General features: G+C 39.3%; 2 long non-coding RNA genes across 2 annotated transcripts; one reads left to right on the top strand and one right to left on the bottom strand.

Moving 5' to 3' along the window:
* The first annotated feature begins 259 nt into the window (after nt 1-259).
* On the top strand, nt 260-1,771 carry LOC143469185 (uncharacterized). Its single transcript, XR_013119072.1, has 4 exons — nt 260-363; nt 537-632; nt 833-905; nt 1,037-1,771. It is a non-coding gene; the product is annotated as an uncharacterized LOC143469185 (long non-coding RNA).
* Nucleotides 1,772-3,119: 1,348 nt separating this feature from the next.
* Nucleotides 3,120-4,275, bottom strand: LOC143468972 (uncharacterized). The gene is made up of 2 exons (XR_013119047.1): nt 4,114-4,275; nt 3,120-3,434 (listed from the first exon to the last, which is right to left on the bottom strand). It is a non-coding gene; the product is annotated as an uncharacterized LOC143468972 (long non-coding RNA).
* Nucleotides 4,276-10,038: the final 5,763 nt, after the last annotated feature.

Below are 10,038 nucleotides of genomic sequence, written 5' to 3'. Positions count from 1 at the left end.
CAATAAAACTCGTATGCATTGTCTGTTCTTTTAGAGCGCGTAATGCGTACACACAAACAGGTGGGGCCCGAGACGACCGCCTCACTCGCCTCACTCGCCTCCCTCGCATCACTCTAAAGCCACTACTGAGTAGCCTCTATCGAACAAAATAAAATGAACCACATGTGAACACGTGAATTGTAGACGATTCTCCTTTGCTGTTTGAGGGGAAATGAGTAAGACCCTATGAGGGCGCCCTCCCACAGTCACGTGCCAAACCCACGTCGTCTTCCAGAAGAGAGGAGAGAGAATCATTCATCCGTGACAAGTACGAGAAAAAAGTCTTCCTGACGTCACTTCCTTCCAAATTCAACGCCGATCGTAGTAAGTTACTTGCAAATGATTTTTGATGTTCTCTTGAGGAAAAGATTACAAAGATAGTGCATTTTTTTGAAATAGGGTGTATGTTAAATTTAATGACGATCAACTGGCGGTAAAATTTAATTGTCGTCATCCACTTCTGCAGGTCGCAATAACATTTTTCACTCCTGTTACAGGTTATTCGTTATGTTATGCGATTGCGGACGCAAACTACCAACTTATCATCCATATGCTTGCCCACATAACCCGCGATGATCTGAACAAACCAGTTGGTAGGTTTAGTTTGCAGTTAATAGGACCAGGTGCCGAAAGGATCTCTTAAAATTTATTCTTCTGCAGGTGTGCAACTACAGCAGAAAATTAACAGTTAGCTTTTGAAAGTTGCGGTCACCAAAGTCAAATTAAAAAAATCTCTGGATAGGACTTAGATACCGCTAGGGAAATAGTTGTTGATGTCTTTTGTTATTTGTAGGCCCAGAACGTCAAACGCCCTTGCACGTTGCAAGCTCGATCGGGGACTTAGCCGCTGTACAACTGTTATTATTGTAAGTGATGTATTCGTGAAGACAACTAACGTGTTCTAGCCCAACATGTATTAAAGACGGAAACCTTCACCGCCGTTATTTTGATTTTTCTTCTTGGCAGTTTTCAGTACAAAAATTTTTTTCATTTGCAGCTTCGCGCCAATCCAAGCGTCAGAGATGCACACGGAGAATCCCCGATGTCTCTAGCCGAGCAAAATTGCTACAAAGAGTGTTACAGGCTTTTAACTGCCAACAAGGCTTCCTATGACAGCTCCGATGAGCTTTTACCTCAAAACTGCCGCGATGACGTCACCAACAATGACGTTTCGTCACGACCGCACATGAACTACATGTACACCAGTGCGATATGACGCGCAGTGAATGTATTTGTGTTAGACGTTAATTTGTTTCTCAGTTCTGATTTAGAAGACCATAACTTTGTAGAGATGAAATTACCTATCCACTGATTTACATTATACAGTATTTCTTATGGTGCTAACGTTGTTTACTGTTTTTAACCAATTGCCACCGTTTAAAATATCAGAGAAAATAGCCATAAGCGAACTGGTTAAACTTATATCATTAAAAATGCAGTAGTAATTACTCTTCCATGACTATTAGCTGAAACTTACGAAATAGACGTTAGGTCTATACCCGCTCTGGGGACATTCCCCATTTACGTACTCGTGTTAGTTTCCTCAATTTTATTGCAATGTTTCTTCAAAGTATAATTACAGTATTTTGCATTGTGATCGCCACAGTGGTGCTGCCGTTTCGTGTAAGATGTGGTGTACGTTTTTCTTGTTTCCACATTGCTATTTATTTCATTTTTGTCACGTGATTTTGTCACCTTGTGTATATTTGATGCAGTAAATACGATATCGTCGTTGAAGAATTTTGTGTCGGTCATTTAGCGATGACACGCTTTCCGTGTTGGACTGGTATCAGTGTAGGGGTAACTTGAAAAAAGACAAAATATGTACAAAGATTTAATTACCAATACAACCCCCCACATCAGCCGAATTGGCTACAGCATCAGCAAGGCTTTTCATATCACTACATTGCTGTCAAGCATTACGTTATTACAAGGTTGATGATCTTTGTTTCGTCACTTTGACGTGCGGTGATAGTGTAGTTGCACTTCAGGCGAGAGTTTCTTAAATCTGGGTATTGCTTAGAGGGTTTTCTTACTATAAACACGTGATAAACATTTTGATCACGTGATCAAAGGGAGATCCCAACGGGAATTTCCCTGATTTTGAAAATTTTTGTAAATGTGGGGAATTTCCACGCTCACGTGATCAAAGGGGATTCCCAACGGGAATTTCCATGATTTTGAAAATTTTTGTACGTGATCAAAGGGGATTCCCAAAGGAAATTTCTCTGATTTTGAAAATTTTTGTAAATGTGGGGAATTCCCACGCTCACACGGGAATTTCCCTGATTTTGAAAATTTTTGTACGTGATCAAAGGGGATTCCCAAAGGGAATTTCTTTGATTTTGAAATTTTTTGTAAATGTGGGGAATTTCCACGCTCACGTGATCAAAGGGGATTCCCAACGGGAATTTCCCTGATTTTGAAAATGTTTGTGAATTAGGGAAATTCCCTTCCACGCTCACGTGACCTAATGATTAAAAATGCAGCCCACATGACTAAGCTGCGATGATGCCTGACGACGTCGGAACACTTCGTTTCTGTCTTACAACTGTCATCATTTACATTTCTTCTATGTGATGTTACAAGTGACTTCGTTTTGTCTTGCTATTAGCGGATAGTTTTATTGACCCATCTCAATTATAAACTTATCTGCTGCTGCCTTTGTAGCTCCAGCTTCGTCGGGTGTCGAACCCACAACCTTGTGATCCCCAGTCAGCTGTTTTATGAGGTCGGCCGTGGCAACGTGGGTTAAAAAGCTGTTACAAATACCCTCTTAGCTTTAATAGCACATTTGAGCATTTCACATTAAGGCACTCGTATATTGTATATGACTGTATAGCACAGTTATAGACCTGTATGAGTTTTGATTGCCTCAAAATTTTCCTTCGTATTTCTTCTAATGATAACAAAGCGCATGAAATGTGCTAAAATGTTTGCCATTTGTCTCTTTCAAAACTATACAAAAAGATAAACGAAATGTAACTGAGTAAATTTTTTTTCAAAAATTTTTTCGTCAAAAACCTGAGTAAGCTCGGGAATCAAACGTAAGACGTCATGCTTAAGTCAGGACGATGAGTCAATCGACGGATTATTTTATTGTGGAGCAATATGAGTGATTAGTGAAACATAAATACTTAAAAATTTATTTACTTAAATGCAGACATGAAACACATGAAAGTACGAAGTGCAAGAGTTGCATGTACAGTACTGCAGTTTTGCGTATTGAGATGATTGCTGATGAAATATCGAAAACTGTAAACACCAAAGTCATTTGGTTTTGCCTTAAAACAGGGGCGGGGGAAAAATCATCAGAAAGATCTTTGTGGTTTTGTCGGCGAAACTTGTTTCCCGAAAGTGTCGAAGTTGCTTACATTGCAATCTTGCTTGCTTGCCTAAAGGTAACGAAAAACATGGAACGAACACTGAAGCGTTACAATATTGCCTGTAAACGGAGGCAAAATAACAAACATTAAACAGCCCAACCTGCGGTAACAATCTTCAATAGCAGACGTTTTTCACAACAAGATCAATCATATAACACAGGAAAAAACGAAAAGAACGTTATATAGTCAAAATTTTTTGATGATTAATTAAATTATCGGTTCAGCAAAACCCAATTCTTTTGTTGACAAATAAGAGAACTGATTTTGAGCTTTGGAAGAAAGTGGCGAAAGATTCAGGGAAAAATTATAATTTCACTAAAAGTGTACACTTGTTGAATTTAACTAATGCCGTATGTTGTACGCTTTCGATAAAATCTAATTTATCAACACGAGCTTTTGCAAGCTTGAGTTTGTTTCTTCAGGTGTAACAACTAGATGTTAATTTAACACTTCATTTCATTATGAACGGTGCCATAGAACTGCAATGTTTCGACTATCTGTTGGGGTCATAGGTTTACTGCCAATCAACATGTGTGATAACATATTTTTTCTAACAAAGTGCATTATAGTTACGAAACATTTCGAGGCACATTGTTGTACAAAAAAAAATACAAAGTGTGACAAATTCTTCATTTCATAAATGATAAAAGCGCATTCGGATCAGTGCAACCGTTCACCATGAACTAACCTAATAATTGGTACTGGTCGTTCAAAAGCATGGAACCGCAAACATTGTTTAGGTATACCGCATAGACCTCGGCACAAGTCAACTCGTTGTTTACGCGGCCAATCCATTGGCATAGCAATCTGTTGTTTCCCCTGTGCTTGATTATATGCAATGACTGATAAGTGATAACTGTGTGGTGAAATAAAAGTAAGGGAGCGCTTGACTATTCTCAGTTTACGACTGGGACGCAATTGGTTGAACTGCCTTCAAAAGAGTGTATGGCGTTGGGAACTTGTACATGCCCATTTCCAGGGCTGTGCAACCTATTGTGGACTGTGGTTTATAGAGCCGATCTGGATTAAATTCTTTTAATCCTGGTGAAGAAAAAATGCACATGGCCGTAACTTTAACATCTATGATTACGGAAAGCTGGGGGTTTGCAAAATCGGTTGAAATCAACAAATTAGTTGATGTTGTTTCCTGGCATGGAGTATGTATTACGTGTACTTTATGGAACCTAGAAAAACAGTAAGTCAGTATGTTAGAATGAGCAATATACTTTTAGATAGGGGGCTTGAAATGCTGAGTAAAGTTGCTTTACAAAAATTAATAACATATAAAAATCCAACATTGCACAAGAAGCAGTGAACTATATATAACACATTGAACAGAATTAATCAATCAATAATTTTATTTTCGTCAAAAGTGCGGCAGGGACGAAAAATCAAGCCAGTTGCTACTAGCACGCACCAATGAACGGGAAAAAGTGACAAAGCCGAAAAGGCTTAAAACGTGTTCGAAAATAATTAAGGTAATAATTGCTGGTAACAACTAGCACAGCTACTAAACCCATGCTTAGTTAAATCCACAAAGCATAAGTTGCGGGTGGTGTGAAGCAATAGAATAATAGATGATTGAAAATCGCTTCAATGCTGTGCATCAGTGGACGGGAACAGAAAACCCACCGTAAAAGAAACCCCATCCCGGGCAAGAGCCCGGTTTCTGGTGGCTATAGCACTAAGGAAGAGCGTTGTTGATTAACCCCAGTTTGTAAAGCAAGAATGCACACCAAAGACAAACTTTGGAAGATGTGATAACGCTGCTCGTTGCAAGATGGAATTTCTCTGGACAGTGATGTATGGAGAGAGATGCCAATGCTGTCGAATAGATGGTAGTGCTGAAAAAAACCTATTTTTTTCAAAGCTCAAAACTCGAGTGGCGCTGGTTGTGACGTCTCAATCAAGTAACTGGTCCAAGCCTTTAATTTTGAAAATATATAAAAGCAGTCGGCAAGTAACTGCAGTAAATATCCAAAATATGTATGAAATAAATGTTAAAAATTTATAAGTTACTTAATAAATAAACAGATTGACGTATATTTTTCTTAGTCTGATTCAAAGTTTTCCAGCACCATTATTTCATCAAAGTGCTTATCCGGCAAACTTATCATGTGCATGCTGGATGCTTTGCCTATGTTGCCCACACTCAATAATATTGAATGTGACTTAAAGCTAGCAAAAATCGATTAGTGAAATACAATTGAAAATATATGCATAATATAGAAAAAAATAAGTGTAGGGGAAGGTGAGGTAAAGTGGTACACTCCTCTTATTTTCTTAATAAAGTTTTTTAACTGCGTGGATACCACTAAGTTTAGCGAAGCATGACATAACGTGGTTGCACACGCCATTATTCGAGGTTACGTGGAAAAGAAGGCAAGAAAAGGCACGGAATTCGTTTTTTGTATTCTCTGATCTATTGAAAGGTATGTCTTGTGACTTAGATTTTATTTTACATGCATAAGGTAGAAGTTTGGTTGAATGGTAGAAAGGAGTTTTACTGTATCACGTACGCATTACATAGGTTCATTCCGCTTACTGACTAGCCAAAATTTGGCCAACAGTCAAAATAATAGTAACCAAGGGGTGGGGGTAAAGTGGTTGTCCACTTTACCCCGTCGTTAACTTTTTCTTGTTTATAGTTTCATGACCGAATTAGGTTATGTTTATCCTGTAATCCTGTTTTGTAAAATGCCTCGTAACCGCCAAAGGACATCAACTCAACAATCTTAGAGCGAAGAGGCTATGACTACATCGCCATTCGGGCAGTAAATGAAAAGAGAATGGGCTACCATAAAGCAAGCAAAGAGTATGGAGTTCCCAAAACGACACTCATAAGAAGGGTCCAAGGAGATAATATTAATGCTACTGGGAGCAAAAAGGGACTTGGAAGGTTTCATTCCACATTTTTCGAAGCCCAAGAAAAAGAGTTAGTTGCACATGTGCTCGAACTTGAGCGGCGATTCTTTGGGGTCATTAGGAAACACCTGCCATCACTTGCATTTGAATTGGCAGAAAAAAATCATATTAAGCACAGGTTCAACATGGAAAAGAGACTTGCTGGTGCTGAATGGGTAAGTGGATTTCTTCAACGCAATCCACAATTAAGCCTTCGCACCCCAGAGCCTACATTTGCTGCTCATGCTAGAGGGTTTAATCGTGTGAGGGTCGGCAAGTTTTTTGCTCTCCTGGGAGAAGTGATGGACTTGCATCATTTTAAGCATCATAATGTGTTCAACGTTGACGAAACTGGAATTACGACAGTTCAGACAAAGCAATTCAAGGTGCTTGCGTTGAAGGGGAAAAAGCAGTTCAGACAAAGTTTTACCTCAGCAGAAAGAGGCACTTTGTGCACTGCAGTGATTTGCAAGTCTGCTGGAGGAAGTTACGTTCCACCTTATCTCATATTTCCACGACAGCGTATGAAATCAGAATTGCTTGATGGAACTCCTTTTGGGTGGATGCAGCTTGCATGCGATGGGCGCATGCAAGCTGCAAATGCAAATGCATGCATGCGATGGGCGCATGAAGCCTGCTCTGGATGTAATGAAGAAGATGACAACTTTATTTGTGAATTATGTTTTTAAAAATTGATGGTGAACTGCGATTACTTTCATAACTACTTCGCTTATGATGACAATTTGTAAATAAATTGATCTTGATGTGGAACAAATTGCCTTGTTTACTCAAAACCTACGGTGGTCCACTTTACCCCACACATGTGGGGTAAAGACTATTGGAGGTGCTTTTAAATCAAAAAAATTTTATGTAAGAAAGCAAGCAATCAATAAAAGGGCACTTCAAAAATTAGTGAAATACCTTAGAGGTAACTCTCAAAACAAACAAGTCAAATGTTTTGGTGAAATCAGTGAATTGTAACGATTAAGACTTAGGTGGTCCGCTTTACCCCACCCTCCCCTAGAAACTTTGGTGTTAATAATAATTAAAGTGCAAGGTACGTAACTGCCTGCAGCGCGCATCACCGATATGGCTTAATTAATCGATTATATCCTCCTTTCTTTCAGTGCAGTGCGTTTACAGCTGATATTTGAGTAGGAGACAAGCCTAACCATTATGTTTGACCTTGTGTTTATAGGGATTTCAGGTTACTAGAGCTCATATCAGCTGTGAGTGGATGCAGTTTGCAACAATGCTTAGGTTAGTCAACTTAATTCCTGGTTTGATAACACCAAACAGGAGCAAGCGTATTAGGTGGTTCTGTGGGTAAAATTCTTTAACATTGACACTGCCAGGCTGAAATTCGTTGCAGATTTTTGATGATCTGAAACTTTAACCATCTTGTCGTGCAATTTTGTAAAATTTGCTCAACTTAAGTTATTTTTAGCGTATTTTCTAAGAAATGTAAAAATACGCTGAAAATACAAACAAAGCGTTTCTAACTCTCTTTGTTTCTATTTATTGACAAAACCGTTTTCAAAAAGCTGGGCTGGAAGCGCATTTGACGTCATCGCGATAGATCGGTGTGCGCAAACCAGATCGATGCCAAGTGGCATAAATGCAAACAACCTGTACCAAATATATTGTTTAAGATGACCCAAACAGAAACTTACTGGTTTCTTCCGAGCCTTTAACATTCTGGTATGGTGTCCCGTTCATTGCGTCAGCGTTCCCATGGCTTTTACTTTAGAAATTTGCGCACAGCCCGCAAATTTCTCTGGAATTCCATAACCACCTTTGAGATGCGTGATCTGCTTTGAGTAAAATCTGTTAATATTAGTGATAAATAGAAGCTAAACAATTTCACGGCAAGCAACACTGTCAAAAGTTCGTTTCGAGTTGTAGTAAGTGAACGACTTGCGTACTCGACAGGATGCTCTGCATTACTTACTTGCTGCGACAAGACACAACCTACAGCATTATTTGAAACATCGTTATCAAGTATGAACGTTTTTGCAAAATTCTGGCAGACCAAAACCGGCAGTACCTATAACGCAGCCTTAATTTGAGCAAAAGTTTTACTAAGTTATAATTACTATCTCATTCAAAGGTACGCATATTCTTTTGGGTTAACGTGTGCAATGGAGCAGCTGTCTGCTGGGTGTAATTTTTCACAAAACGTCGGTACTATGATCAAACACAGAAAGTGTCTCACATCTTTTACTTACTTTTTTGGGTTGGGCACTCTTTAATAGCTTGTTGGAGATCGCAGCGGATATCTTCCTTCGACACGACATGACTCAACAAACGGACCGGCTTCTTTAGCAGTGACACTTTGATGGCTTGAGTTTTAACCTACTGGCAATCAGTCGATCGCAAACGAGGCTCAGCTTCTGCAAATGCTCAATAACCCGCCCGTAAGCTTTTCGCGGGCGGTGATTGTCACAATAATGCGCGATATAGTCTCTTTCCCACACGCATAACAATGTACCACTCTGTGAACGGTACCTTCCTTGATAGAGTTTAATTCCTCACAAAGTTCGCGAACTTCAGCTTGAAGGTTAGTCATCATCCCCTTCCAGCTTCGACAACATGGTTTGTTTTGGGCGCACTGAAGCCTCCCTTTGCAGAAAATCAGTGGAAACGTTAATTGGTTCCTCGTAGAAGCCTTTGGCAGAAAGCAAGGGCTTTGCTGCGTCACGAAACAATCTGTTATAGCTTTCTAGCGATCTTCTTTTTGTATCTCAGAAGCAGCAAATCGGTTAGTAAGGCCCCTAACACGGTATTGCATAAAATTTCTTGACGCAGACTGTGATCACTGATCAGTATCATCTGGGTAGGTTGGAGGCAGAAAGGGCGGTGACGAAATTCTGAAAATGTTTTCCAGCGCTTGCACTCGCTTAAATAATCGTTGACGAACAAAATCTCGAGTGAATGAACTCACAGCCACTTCCTTGGCCCTAGCTTTTATGTCTTCGTATGACATATCATGCAAAAAAATTCTCCCATCTGTCATGTCGAACGTCAAGGTAACAGGTACGCTGCAAATTAGTGAACGCTTCTTGGTGTCTTCGAAAGTTTCTACACTGGCATAGTACGAATCAAATGTGTTAATCAAACAATAAAAATCCGTGCCAATCTTATACGTCGGCGGTGCATAAACGACGTTCATCTTCGAAAGAATTTGAACAATATGGAATAGACAAAATAATTGGTCGTCACTCTTGTGTCAACAATCCTGGCAATCAGAGTCCTGCTGTGCTCGCCAGTTTGTGACGGTTTCTACTGAATTGGTTCTCTGATAACGGGCTGTCAGAGACCCGAGTTGACAACTCAGCACAAATTTATATAAAATCGTAGAATATTAAGAACAAAAAGATTAAAACGAGAGCAGATCAGTAATCACTGCTCATACACATTCAGAACTCGTAAGACCTTCATCCGAAATAACAACCAGATCTACGTTGAACTAGCGTCACACGAGACGCTAGTGATTTTTTGCTACACGTACATTGAAGTGCACGAAAAACTAAAAACGGCACTTTAAGGCCCAGTAAATGCTTGTAAAAAGTCTAATTTCTTGGTTTATTTTATTATAAAAAGAAATTACTAAAGATGCAATTAATCAAAAAATTCCGCATGTGGCTCGCTGAAATTTTGCGTGTTACTTTATTATGCCTTAGGCTATTATTTCATGAAACCCTAATTA

Source organism: Clavelina lepadiformis, chromosome 8 (genome assembly GCF_947623445.1).
Source record: "Clavelina lepadiformis chromosome 8, kaClaLepa1.1, whole genome shotgun sequence".
In the NCBI taxonomy this organism is placed as follows: Eukaryota; Metazoa; Chordata; class Ascidiacea; order Aplousobranchia; family Clavelinidae; genus Clavelina; species Clavelina lepadiformis.
The sequence above is the reverse complement of the archived record's forward strand: the minus strand, read 5'-3'. Positions and strand labels throughout refer to the sequence as shown.